General features: G+C 44.2%; 1 pseudogene; it reads right to left on the bottom strand.

The window, feature by feature from the left end:
• Nucleotides 1-2844: 2844 nt before the first annotated feature.
• Nucleotides 2845-5455, bottom strand: LOC124985746 (cytochrome c oxidase subunit 6B1-like; annotated as a pseudogene).
• Nucleotides 5456-13380: the final 7925 nt, after the last annotated feature.

Consider the following 13380-nt stretch of genomic DNA (forward strand, 5'->3'; position numbering starts at 1 on the left):
CTGGCCCTCCTGGTCAGCCTGTGAGATCCCTGAGGTCTTCTTTTGCACCCAGAGCTCTGCCTCATCCTTGGGTCAGACTTGTGGGGAAGATTGAGAAAGAGGGAAAGGGAGGGACATGTGACCAGGCACAGAGGTGCGTGAAAGGGTCCCTGGGTCCGGGGAGCTATGGGAGTTTGGCATTATTGGAGTTTTGGGGGAGAAGGGACTTAGGTGCGTCAGTCATTTTGTTTCAAGATGTAATCCAGGTGGGGACATGGCTCATCAATCCTCAGTGACCTAAATTCTGTGACTATAAACTCGGGGTCTGCTTTATTTACAAATGGCTGCTTTTATAACTTGTGCTGCGTCTTATGTCCTGAATCCATAGGTCCACAGCTAACAGTGAAGAAAGGGTCCCAGTTTATCTCAAATTCTAAGCTGTCTCGCATAAAGCAAGCCAAGAAAAGGGAGATGATCATTTTCAAAGCACTACACATTCCATGCCTACTTTGACTGTATTATCATAATCTCATTTTACAGATGAGAAAACTGAGGCTTAAATAGCTTGAAAGGTTTGCTGGGATGGCTCAATTACAGAACACTGATGCTAGTATGAGGACCCAGCCCTTCTAGCTGCACAGTACTGAGTCACTCCGATTGTGATCTCAGAAAATTTTACCTGCTGGTCACGTTCCGGTGTCTGCCCAGAGCACACGTGAAATACAGCTCACCTCCAGTTTGGCGATGAAGCATCAATCTTATTTCTTCTGTGTTTTTCCAGTTTGGATGTGAGAGAAGATGTACATTCATCAGGGGCGACTGGGACCACTATTAAGGATTCGGCTTTGAGCTGACTGTTAGCTCTGGGTTTACAGATGTAGGTGTGTCTAACCTTGGCAGTAAGGGGCTAATAAATGAGACCATGCCATTCACAAGTTTGTGAGGTTGTGATTTACATGCCTGTAAATCAAAGCCCTTTACCAGTATACATAAGCAGTGAACTGCTGAGGACATGAACCTAATGGGAGGAAATTCAAATGCTGCTAATGGTCATGGTTTACTGAATGTCCACTATATCAGGTGTCCTAGGGGATCTATGCATACCACACTAGAGCACCAAGAGGTAGGTGTGGACATGCCCTTTTACATTTGTGGAGTTCAAGGCTGAACATGATTAAGTCCTGTTTTTGAGATCATATATTTAGTAGGTGGAAAAATTAAGGCTCTGACGATTTGGTTTGACTCCACAGCCCATGTCTTTTCAATTAGAATCTTCCTATTCAAAATGTGATCCTTGGATCAGTAGCATCACCTGGGAGCTTGTAGAAATGCAGGATTCCAGGCTCTAATCTAAACTTAGCCAATCACTATCTGCATGTGAACATTGGTGTTTAGTGTGTTAAGTCTCAAGGCACTGATCTGGGCTAATCACTTTCCCTCCATTCTTTCAGGATCTTGTGGATAAAATCCTGATTGTCGTTGAGCATCAAGAAGAAGTTTTATGGAACATCTTCTTTCCCCTGTAACATTGAGAACTGTACTATTTCAGTCCTATATCTGGGGTATGCGTCTTAAACTGCTGGGGACCCTCCCAAAACTTGTAAAAAGGAGCGGGAGCCAGGCCTGCGCTATTCCCTCTGGCCAGCAGGAGGCATCCGCAGCATCTTCTGCCTCAGATTCTCTTGAAGCAGGAAAGAAAGGCGGGAAGCTCAGCCCCTGGTGATGGGAGGGTGCAAAGCATGGATTGAAAACAACGCTGCAGGAATGAGCCTTGCTCTCTGCTTGCTGGGCTGGAGGCATCTGGCTTTGTCTGGCTCTGTGGCTCAGAGGAGGAAAGGGGCTTTTGTCAATCTGTGCATTTCACAGTAAGTGATGGAACTAATCGTCAGCAAAAGCCCGTGTGCCTCTCTCACTGGGCTACAGTCCTGTGCCCAGAGGCAGGGGTTTGTGCACAGGAGGCAGGGCGCCTGGCATCTAACTTGGCTTTGTACTAACTTCCAGTGTGACTTTGGACCTTGGTCACTTTTCTCTACCTTAAGTTCCTCAACTATCTGAGGCTTAAAGTGTACAAAGTTCTCAAGCCGTAACATTCTATGAAGTAATAATCAAAAGGCACTGGGATATTTAAAAGAATCATTCGGTTAAATCCAATTGTGCAATCTTATTATCACTCCTTAACTCATCTATTCTATAACTTTCACTTTTTTCTAAGTTTTAAAAAATATATAAAAGTGAATGTCTAAAATAGGAAATGAAATCACAAAACATAAATTTGAATAAATTTCTAAATACCACAAACATCCCCCAAGTCCAGAAAGATGACATATATATTATTTTTTTACTAAATAACTGCCTAACAGACCTCTATAAAGATTTTCATTTTCCTAGAATTTTCTATTTTGGCTTCATATGCCTTGATCATCTCTCTAGATAACTGCCATTTTTATTTTTCATACAAAAAATTAAAAAGATAAGCTAGCTTTTCCTCTAACAGAGTTGATAAAAAGTTTTGTTTTATTATTCACAGTTGGGGTGTTTAAATCATACACTTTCAGATACAGAAGTACTCTCTTTGCAGTATTAGTACAAGATTGTGTTTTTCAAACACAATATCTGAAAAATCATATTTCACCTAATTCCCATCAATAAAGAAGAAAACTATGGGGCATTTATAAATTTATGTACTATATTCTTGAGTATATTCTCGAGTGAATTTCTATACATATCTATATTTTTTTTACTTTTCCAGTGAATTTTTATTAAGTCATGATTCAGGGTCCCAGGGTAGGAACTACCAAGGATCCGGGTCCCCCTTTACTACCCCTGGAAAAGGACAGAAGACAGGGGAGGCAGGGTGGAACCAGTTCAGATCTTCCCAGGAAGTGTGCCTTCTGCCTGGTGGTCATCCCAAGTGGAGACCCAGGATATGGGGCAGAGGGACTTGTACCCACGCCGGTACCACTCACACAGAGATATCACCCACTCTCCCCATCATTACCCTCTGGCCAGGTAGTTTAGCTAGCAGTTCCTGGTCTGGTTCCGGCTGGGGAAGTGACCATCAAAAGGACCAGTCTTCTAGTTCTTGATTTTGGTCTTGACTGTCTTCTGCCATGTTGCTGACTCCTAAAGACTTTCCTGCAGCATCACGCAGCTCAATGTCGAGAACTTCTATTTTGACTAAATGTCAGTGAGAATTTTGATTCCTATCATTAATTGTAACTATTTTATGACTTGAAGACTTTTTCACAGATTAACTTCTGGCTCTGTGTATTTCAAACCTCTTCTTTCCTCCAATCCTCATCCACATCAAGTGGCACGTCCCTAGAGTGACAGGGCTGGAGGCCTTATGCCTTCACGACAGGATGTCAAAGGAGTCTGGCACTGAGTATTCCCGGAAGTCACTCATACACTCTTGTCGTCTCCAAAGCAGAACCTGAACCAGGGCGGAGGATGTTGTGGCTGAAGAATGTCCACCTGCAGGGGCAGTGCAGGCCACTGGCAGTGGCCCAGCAAGGCCTTGCTCTTTCCCAGTAGGGTTTCAGGGAGGATGGGGGAAAGTGGAAACCTGCTTTCACTGCTTCTGGTTTTCCTCCCTTCTCCTAAGCTGGCTAGAACTCAGTGTTGTTTCCCTCCGACGTGGTGTATCCTTTGTTCCCATCACTGCTTTATCCATCATATTCCTAAGGTCTGAAACATTCCCTAAGTAGACTTGGAATGAAATTAAGTGCATGCTACGTTTTCCTCTCACTTCAAACCACAATCCAGGATATTAGTGTAAGAAAAGAAGTGATGTTTTATCCATCTAGAGAATATTTCTCAGGAAGGGTACCCTGCCTCTTGCTTATGCAGGTGATTTTTTTTTTTTTTGCATTATACCTCATATGAGGATGCAGTGAGCCAAATTTAGAATAAAAGAAACCCTTCTAAAATGGTAAATGGAACCAACTGTGATGGCACATATTTGTAATCAGCTACTTTGGAGGCTGAGGTGGGAGGATTGCAAATTCAAGGACAGCTATGGTAATTTAGTGAGACCCTTCCTCAAAGTATAAAAGGGCTGGGGATGTAGTTCAGTGGTAAAGTTCCTCTGGGTTCAATCCCCATATCAACAACAACAACAAAAAGTTCAACTAAACAAATAATGAACTTTTGAAGAGTTTATTTGAACAAATAACTATTCCTGGATCAGGCATCTCCAAACCAGAAGGGGCTCAGGAGCTCTGTGCAGGAAACCCAAGGGGGATGCTTTATAGGATCAACACATAAAGAAAGAAAGTATCTGATTTGTTGTAGGTATAAAGTTGCCTTATTTGGTCTATACCACTGAAAAGTCCCTAGTTAGATAATTATAAGTTTGTTGGCTGCTTCTGATTGATTGAGTTTAAGCTCTGTTTTTCTTTCATAGGCATTTACGAAAAATAGTTCAAGTTAAGGTTAACTTGTGTTTGCAGATCAAGCAAGGTTAAAGTCACTTATGAGGCCCATGTTAGCTTTCATTCACTATTACAAATACCTGAGTTCATCAACGAATGAAGAGTAAAGGTTTATCTTGGCTCATGGTTTTGGAGGTTCCAGCCCATGATGGGGTCGATTTATAGTGGTCAGGCTGTGGTGGGTGGGGAACAGGGAACAGAAGTAGATCATATTGGAAGCATGTGGCCTAGCAAAGCCACTTACATTATGGCTGAGAAGCGAAAGGGGAAAAGGAAGAAGAGATTGGAGTCCCACACTCCTGTACCAGGATTACTCACTCCAATGACCTAAAGTCCTCCCACCAGGTCCCATCTCTTAAGGGTTCCATCACCTCCCAATACTGCCACTCTGGACCTTTGGTAGACTTCCCAGATGCAAACTCTAGCAAGACCTAACTGGCTTTGTCTGCTTAGGGATTCTTGAAATCTGATTTTCATTTTAACTTACTTTAACAACTCTTGAGAGCAAATGACTGAACTTTTTCAAAAAGAATTGTTGTTAGAAAATTAAAAGAAATTTAAAGAGATAAAATCACCAGATGCAATGTGTGTACATTTTTTTGATCACAATTTGAACTGATTATAAAAGGGCATTTGAGAAATATGTAGGGTCAATTGGACATGGCATGGAAATTAACCAATACCAAGGAATTTTTGTTACTATGGTTAGATGTGATGTAGTGATAACTGGGTTTAAGGTTCAGCAAAGGGTTATCACTCTGCTACCTGCATCACCCAACTCTAGGAGCTATACAGGGAAGGAAGAGGCAGAGCACAGATTCAGAGAGGTGGTGAGAGGGACTTCAGGCATGGCTAGGCGTGGATCACAGAGAAGTTTTCTCTCTCTTTTCCATCTTCTCTTCCCTATACAGCTATCAGTTTTCTTGCTCCTGGGCTTCATTTAACCTATAACCCCTTCTTAGGAAGTCCTCCCTTACTCCTTCCCCTTCTCTACAGTTCATCTTCCCTTCCGCCAGGCTGACCCCTGATCTTACTGTCTTCATCGCAGCACACACTGCCGGTCCCTCCCCTGAGCTCTCACTGCACCTGCACTGAATTTACAGATGTTTGCTCACAAGTCAGCTTCTGCTCACCTGCTCATATCCCCAGTGGGTCAAGGGATCTTTGAGGAAAGGTCACGGCTTGGTCTGATGTCTACTGTAGCCCTTGCTTAGAAAAAGTGTGTTGATTGAAAAACCTGCCAGAACAAAACAACTTGTCCTGGAAAATGTGTTTACATAGAGAGGGGTTGCCCAGCAGTGCCTGTACCACTGCAGGAATGTGGAGGCAGGGGAGTACCAGGCAAGAGTCCTGCGGGGATAATGAGTGATGAGGCTTTATGACATTGTGTCCCGTTCCCCATGATGGCTGTTCAGAGAAGCTCCCCTGAACCATGAGGTGAGACTCCTGGAAGACGGGGTGCTGGTCTGCTCCACTGAGTACACATTAGGATCACCTGGGGGAGAGCTTGACGCACTACTGATGCTCAGCTCCCCCATGGGAGTGGAAGCCCAGGCGTCTTATGTCTGAAAACCCATCCAATTGCCGCCAAGGCTGAGAAGCACTGGGCTGTGGAAGTCTTTGCCCCTCTATAGCACTGGGATTTAATGGAGCAATCTACAAAGCTTCCAGCTGCTGCTTGTTGACTGTGCCAACAGATACAGCAAGTCTATAGTTCTTTATTTCTATAAAATACAGTCAGTAGTCCCAATCGTGAGCAAGAGAAGGTTTCTGTAGCCAGGTGCTTCAGGAGAAAATTGGGGCGTGGTCCTCACTGACCAGAGCCATGAGATAGAGGCCTCTTTACAGAGGAAAAAGAAGCCCTAATACAGACCTCTGTAATGTGGCCACCCTTTTCCAGAAAGTGCATCCTCATGGGGCATGGTTTAAGGAGCTGAGCAGGGCAGGTGTGGATGGCTGAGTGGCCCTGTATGAGAAGCAAGGTACTTGTGCTCCTACAGTGGGGATCTCCCTCCAATCCTCATATGACCACTGAGTTGGGGGATAAGTATGCATTACTTATATGATACTTGTGTTATAAAAAATGACATATTTATTAATTTTCTTAACAATATATAATCCAATTCTGCAGTTTAGCTCATGAGGAAGCTGAGTGCAATCACTTCTGAGTTCTTTTTCCACAGGAGTCCTGAGGTTTACATGATGCATGGTAGTGACTACCTTTTCCCCTCTCTCTGCCTGATGGCAATGTCATTACCTGCTTGAAAAGGTGACTCTGGTGCCTGTGGCTGCAGCCCTTTGCCTGTAGCCAGGGCTATTCCTCTGAGTCTTCCTTCTCATCCAAGTCCGAGCCATCCCTGGGGTGCTGGGCTGAAGAGGGTTTTCCCACTAGGAGCAGAAACCCAAATGTCCCCTTCCTCAGCTGATTGTGAAGGACTGGAAAAAGACTTCCTTTAACCCCAATGTTACAGCTGCAAACACCTCACCTTCGACCAGTTGTTATCATGGAATTCATCTGAGAAGCTTTAAGAACTAACGACTGATTTGTACCTTTGAATTCTCTGATTTATTTTGTCTGGGTTTAGTCTAGCCATAGGGACTTTTAAACTTCCAGGTGATTCTCCTCTGTAGCCCAGGTTGAGAGATCCTGCCAGCCTGATTTCTCTTCATTAGGTATAGAGAAGTTTCCCAAGCTCTGCAGAGTAAATGGCTAACATTCAGTCAGGATGCCAAGCTTTCCACCTGCACAGATTCATGGTCTTCAAAAACCTTGTGCAGGCTGAAAACAGTGGCTAAAAGGTGGCCCTCAGTGACAGCATGGGATCACTCACTTAAGCTTTTGAAAACAAAGGCTTACAAATTCACTTAGCAGGTAAAAGAAAACCATGTCTTCAGAGCCTAAAGCCTAGCTGTCTTTTTTGAGGAATAAAGCAGTCGTTTCTAAACCAAGTTATAGTATATTTCTAAAAAATCATCTTTCTACACTGGTTCACTTGTCTGTACCCTTCTTGAATGCTAGTTCCACATGGCCAGGGACTATGTCTATGAGTTTCCTGCTGTATCACTACTTTATAGGACAGAGCCTGGTACTCAGTCAATTGTTGCAAGATCAGACATGAACACCTAAATGGATGGTGGATGGGTGGATAGATGAATGGGTGAGTGAATGAGTACAGGGGTGGATGGATGGCTGCATGACTGGACGGGTGTCTGGAAGGATGATGGGTGGATTGTTGGATGGATTGATGGGTGAATGGATAACGGTAGGTGAGTGGGTGGGTAAGTGGATGGATACGTGAGTGCATTGGTGGGAAGATGGGTGAGTGGGTTTTTGGTTGGGTGGGTAATTGGTTGGACAGGTAGGCAGATGGGTGGACACAAGATGAAGAATCCCTGCCTCCTGAAATTCTCTGGAAAACCAACCTCTCACTGGTTCTTTTCAAAAGCCAATACTGGCAATGGACATCTGAAAGCAGAGAAAGCTATAAATTCAATTTTTAATAAGGCCAGAATCTCAGAGCCCAGGCAGGTTTCATTTTAGCTATTCACATAGTCACAATTTAAGATTTTATGAGTAGCTGCCACATCAGCCTCTCTGTCTTGTGACACTCAGACCCCATGACTGAGGACTAGAAAGTGCATTTTTAAGAAAGCCATCAACCTCAAAGAGTGACCTTTCAGACACAACGATTTATAAGAGAAGAAATAAATGCTGCAATGAAAAGAATAAGATTTCTTTCTTTCAATCCTTTCCAGCTACCTTTATTCTTAGAGGGAATATCTCTGAGGCACCTTTTATTCCTCCATTGTATAGGCCTTTCCTCAGCAAGCTGTACAGAAGGGAATCCTCCAGGACTTCTAAGCAGGTCGGGGAGATAGGAGGACTGGAGGTGGCTGTCAACTTCTGTCCTGACCTCGTTTCATGTCAGCTGTTCCTAATCAGCAGGCAGGGCCTGCTGTCTTCTCACTATCCTCTTAGTGAGTGAGCAGAAGCAGTTCACATCCTTGAAGCAGTGCCCACCTTCTTGCAGGGCCTTGGGTCCAGGCCTATCTGCAGGAGCATTTCTCAGGAGGCTGGCAGGCTCTCTTGCTTGCCTATGGAAGGAAGCTTTCAGAATCCAATGGGTCTTTAGGACAGAGAGTGAAGTGTTCAATAAGAACTTATAGGGCAACAGTCTGTTCCACGTCCCTGAGAATCTCTCACCTCTGACCTCTGACCCTTGCCTGGGCAGGATTGAGCCCATTAAATTCTGCTTTTGACTGTGCTCATTAGTTTCTTGTTACTGCAATAAATACCTGAGATAAATCAACTGAGAAACAGAAAAGGTTTATTTTGGCTCATAGTTTTAGAGCATCCAGTCCATGATCCATTGGCCCCATTGCTTTTAAGCCTTTGATGGGGAAGGAGGCAGCATCATGGCAGGCCACATGCATTAAGTAAAGCCATTCACCTCATGGCCAGGACACAGAAGAGACAAGGAAGAAAGCAAGATCCCACAATCTTCTGTAGGGACATACTCTGAATGACCTGAAACCTCCTATTAGGCCCCATCTCTTAAACTTTTTTTAAAATATTTTTTTAGTTGACAATGGACCTTTATTTTATTTATTTACTTATATATTTATACGTGGTGCTCAGGACCTCACACATGCCAGGCAAGTACTCTACCACTGAGCCACAACCTCAGCCCCCAATCTCTTAAACTTTCCATCACCTTCACAGAGTGCCAAGCTGGTGGCTCCGTCTTTACTACTTGGGCCTTTGGGAGACATTTAAGATTCAAACTTCAGCATCATCCCCTGGTGGGAGTGCATGCTTCCCTGTTTGAGGCAGTGAGTGCATGTTGAGGTATACCCAACATCCCACCTGTCTGTGACAGGCACTCAGGTGGTGAGGTCCTTTCTTCACACAGATGGTGCTGGAAGCTAGAACAGTGAAGGACCCGGTAAGCCCACACAGGGTGCCTTGTTTGAGGATCTGAGCTTTCCTTGTTAGAGGCCTGCCTCGTCAGGCATAATGTTCCATATTTTTAGTGATTATCTCCTGGGAGCCAATGGCAAAGCCTAGACCTCTTGCTGGGCAAGATTAAATTCTTCTACAAAATACTCAAGAGGAGATATTGAATAAACAGTTGGATAAATGAGTCTAGAACTCAAGGAAAATGTTGATGCTAGAGTTAAAATGTTTGGGAGTCTTAAACAGTGATGTACCAGAAGCCAGGGTAGATAGAGGAGGTTCAAGGGCTTAGGAAAAACTCAGGCACCCCACCAGTTGAAGCAGGCATCCAAAGATCCTGGATCAGCGAAGGACACTGAGTGGTATCAGCTAGCGTGGTAGGATAAAACTAGGTACTTTCAGAGAGTCTTTGATATTTATATCATTATGGTACACACATGAGAATGGTTAAAGGTGTCAGAATCATAAATACAAGAGAGTTTGAAAGGAAGACTAATTACTGATGTTTAATGGAGTGCTTAATACACATTAAGACATGTTTGCACCCCTGCAACAAAACTTTAGGAGTTATCTTCTCCTTTAAAGTCTCAATTTTGCAAAAATTACCAACATTTAATGAGTGCTTAATATGAGTTAGGATCGGTGCCCACATTATGCACAAGACTGCATGAAGTATCTCTCTATTAAATTCTCCACATTACAGGAGAGGCATTAAGTCTTAAGAGGCTAATGTAACTGGGCCAAGGCCAAACTAGATTCACTCCATGTTTGTCTGACTCCAGAGCTCTTGAGGTTAAGTGCTAGGTGACACTGCCTCTCTGGGGGCTGAGAAAGAGACAGGATCCTTAGTGGAGACAAAGGCACTTTTTGCAGAGCCACCGTTTGGAGGCAGATATGCAATTCTCTATGTAGCAGCAGAGGGCAGAGCCAGGACCATGTTGGAGGCTGCTGAAAAAGGGATTTCATTGGACACAGAGAAGTCTTTCCACACCTAGGGCTCTCTGAGCAAGGCACAGGCGGTGGGATTCCTGGTCATGGAGGAGTGCAGGCTGAGGCTGGCCAGCCATGGACAAGGAGAAGTGGATCATATCCTCTTTCCAGTTCACCCTGCTGTTCCTCATGTATGACAGGCTCCTACTGGAGGCCAAGTTCTTTTTCCTCTTGCTTTCTGGGCCATTAAGTATAATCCAAATATTCCAATCTCCCTTCCCATTCCCTCCCATTGATTTTTTTCCTGTTTCTTCAGTTTTCTTAGTGGAAATTAGCCAACCAATAAGAGGCAACATGGTGCATGCCACCTGGCTGTTGCCATATAGGGCTATGCTAAGCAGTAATTAGGTTAGGTGTGGTGCAGGCATTCCCAACAGCCCATCAGGTAGGCGTTATTCCCACTTAGAGGTGGGGAAACTTCAGGAATGTGAAGTTGTAGAGCTCAGATTCAAGCTTCAGTCATCCTGGCCCCATATTTCGTCTACTTAACCCTTGTCTATTACTCTAAGCAGATCCTGGTATTACATTTTTAAAAGTTCTCCAGGCTAATGGCTAATGTACAAATTATCTTGTCAGCATCATAGATTAATTATGGGATTTCTACATTTCTTCTCATAAACCATCAGAAATAAATGACTAGGTGTTGATGTTTTAGTGAAGATCCATCATCAGAAATATCCCTGAGGAATAACAAGAAATAACATGGTTCTTCTCTAAATATCAGCTGTGGGCAATAGGAAATAGACATCTCGCCCATGTCTACAGCTGCCAGTGTACCCACTTGACTCAAACAGGGCTTAGCTCAGGGTCTGGGTACAAGGTGTGGGGTATGACTGTTCATATTTAAACTACTTGAGTCCCCAGCTTTGAAATGTTTTTAAATTAATAATACTTGGTAAACACATCACTGTTCAGTTTGCCAAGAACATCCTCCATAAGGCAAGAAAGATGCTATTACTCTGTTTTACAGGTGAGGAAATTATGTCCCAAAAAATTTGAGCAAAATGTCCAAAGTGACGTAGTCAATTAATATCAGAATGGAAGCTCCTGTATGCTTTCTGTTGCCTTTCAGAAGGCCTGACTCTACCAAGCAGCACCTTGACTGTGACCAGAGAGAGGCGTCCAACCTCCTTCCAGTGCTAGGGAGGTGAGTGTTGGAGGAGGAAAAAAAATGGAGACATCAGCTATTGTGTTTCTCTATGGAAAAACACTGCACAAAATTTGATTATCTCCAGATTCCAAGCCAAGCATGGCAGCTGGGCTAGTACCTCATTCTTAGGCTTGCCCATGCATGGAGGGGAATGGGATATTGAAGGCACATAAGGCGTTATTGCTGCATGAATGCAGGAACTCAGAGTGATTATGCTGTGAAAATTTACCTGGCAGCTCAGCAGTGAAATTGCAGCTAATTAATTTTTCCTGACTTTATGGCATCCTCTCCGCTTCTAATCCTCTCTCTGCTCCTTGCCAGAAGATGAGTGAGGGGGTTGTGGATGGGAGTGTAATCTGTTACTTGCAAAGTAGCTTCTGTGTGTGGCTGCCTGGCATTTTCTCCATAACCCGCCCCGGGTTTTCAAGCATAGACATTTACTTCTCATGGGGCCTGGGTGAAAAAAATGCAGAAGTCTCCTGAGGGGTATCATTGATTTCCAGAAGAGTGCAGGAAGGAGAAGGCGATTGAAGAGCTGGGCTCTGCAGATTTGATGGAGAAATTCAGAGAATTTTGTTAGAGCTGGAAAGGTTCTTAGAAATCATCTATTCTGTTCTATTTTAGCTCTCCCTCATAGTGGGGCAATCAGTTTTGACAGAGTTAGTTTGGACAGAGACCTGGGAGCCTGACCTATAGGGGTGACAAGGACTCATAGGGTGTTGCTTACTGCTTCATAAGGCCCAAGGGTTGGAGGTGACATCTGAAAATGACCTGTGGCTACAGAGATGGAGAATTGCATCTGATTCAGGCAGGCTGTTTAGATCTAAAGAGGCCATATGTAGACACACTGGCTGGTGGAGGGACTCCCGACAGGTAGAGGCCAATGTTGGGGCTCCAGCCTGGACTGCTGCTCCTCCCTGTAGGTCTCAAGCTTAGGGGTCTCTCCAGCGGTGCTACTTGTTTTCAAAGCTTGCCAAGTCTCCTTTTGGGAAGTCATGTGGGTTGTTTGGTTCATCACAATGCAGGTACATCCCCAGGCCTGAGCCATGTCTCAGAATTCCCTTTACTTCATTTGCTAAGTCTAGGGTTCCCACCAGCCATTCTGTTCCACAGTCTGGGTAAGTGAGGACAAGCAGGTGTCCCATGACTGTTCATTCTTGCTGCCAGTTGTCTAAACTCTTTCTCCCTGGGAATGGTATCTTTTAAGCATTTCTTCTAATATTCCCTCTCCCCTTATACCTGCCTAAGCCACAGGTTCCTGGATACTTGGGTGGCCCTGTGTGAGCAGCCAGTGCTGTGCAGGGGGGCAGGATCTGATGGGGCATAGCAGCAAGGATCCTGGCTCACCCCAGGCTATGTTTCAGCCACCTAGAAAGACAGGCAGAGCCTTTAGCTTTCCCTCTTCCCTTTTCTGTTTCTTCCTTCCAGTGCCCCAGAGATCAGAAGGAAGCTATGACCTCAGGAAGAGCATTCTGAACTCCCTGTGCAGGAAGCTTCTGGTCATCCCCAGGACAACCCCAAGGAAGGCAAAAGTGTTTCACCCATTGGTGTGAATTTGTCAGTTCATGTGCTGGGAGCACAGAGGTGGTATTCTGAAAAGAGGAAAAGGCATTCAGGCTCAAAGAAGCATGACATATTTGGAGAAATGACTGGACATGCAGAACATGAAGTGGGTTATCAAATAGATGAGTCTATAGAGATCAGCAGGGACCTTACGAAGAGATGCATTTCCTAAGAAAAGGGACTTGGATTTGGAAGGGTAGGAACCACTGAACTGTTTCTTTTTCACCATTAGACTTTGAAAGAAACTCAGGACTTTCAAACTAATGAATTATATATATTTAAGGTGTACAACATGATGTTTTGATATA

This window comes from Sciurus carolinensis, chromosome 5, assembly GCF_902686445.1.
Source record: "Sciurus carolinensis chromosome 5, mSciCar1.2, whole genome shotgun sequence".
NCBI classification, from domain to species: Eukaryota; Metazoa; Chordata; class Mammalia; order Rodentia; family Sciuridae; genus Sciurus; species Sciurus carolinensis.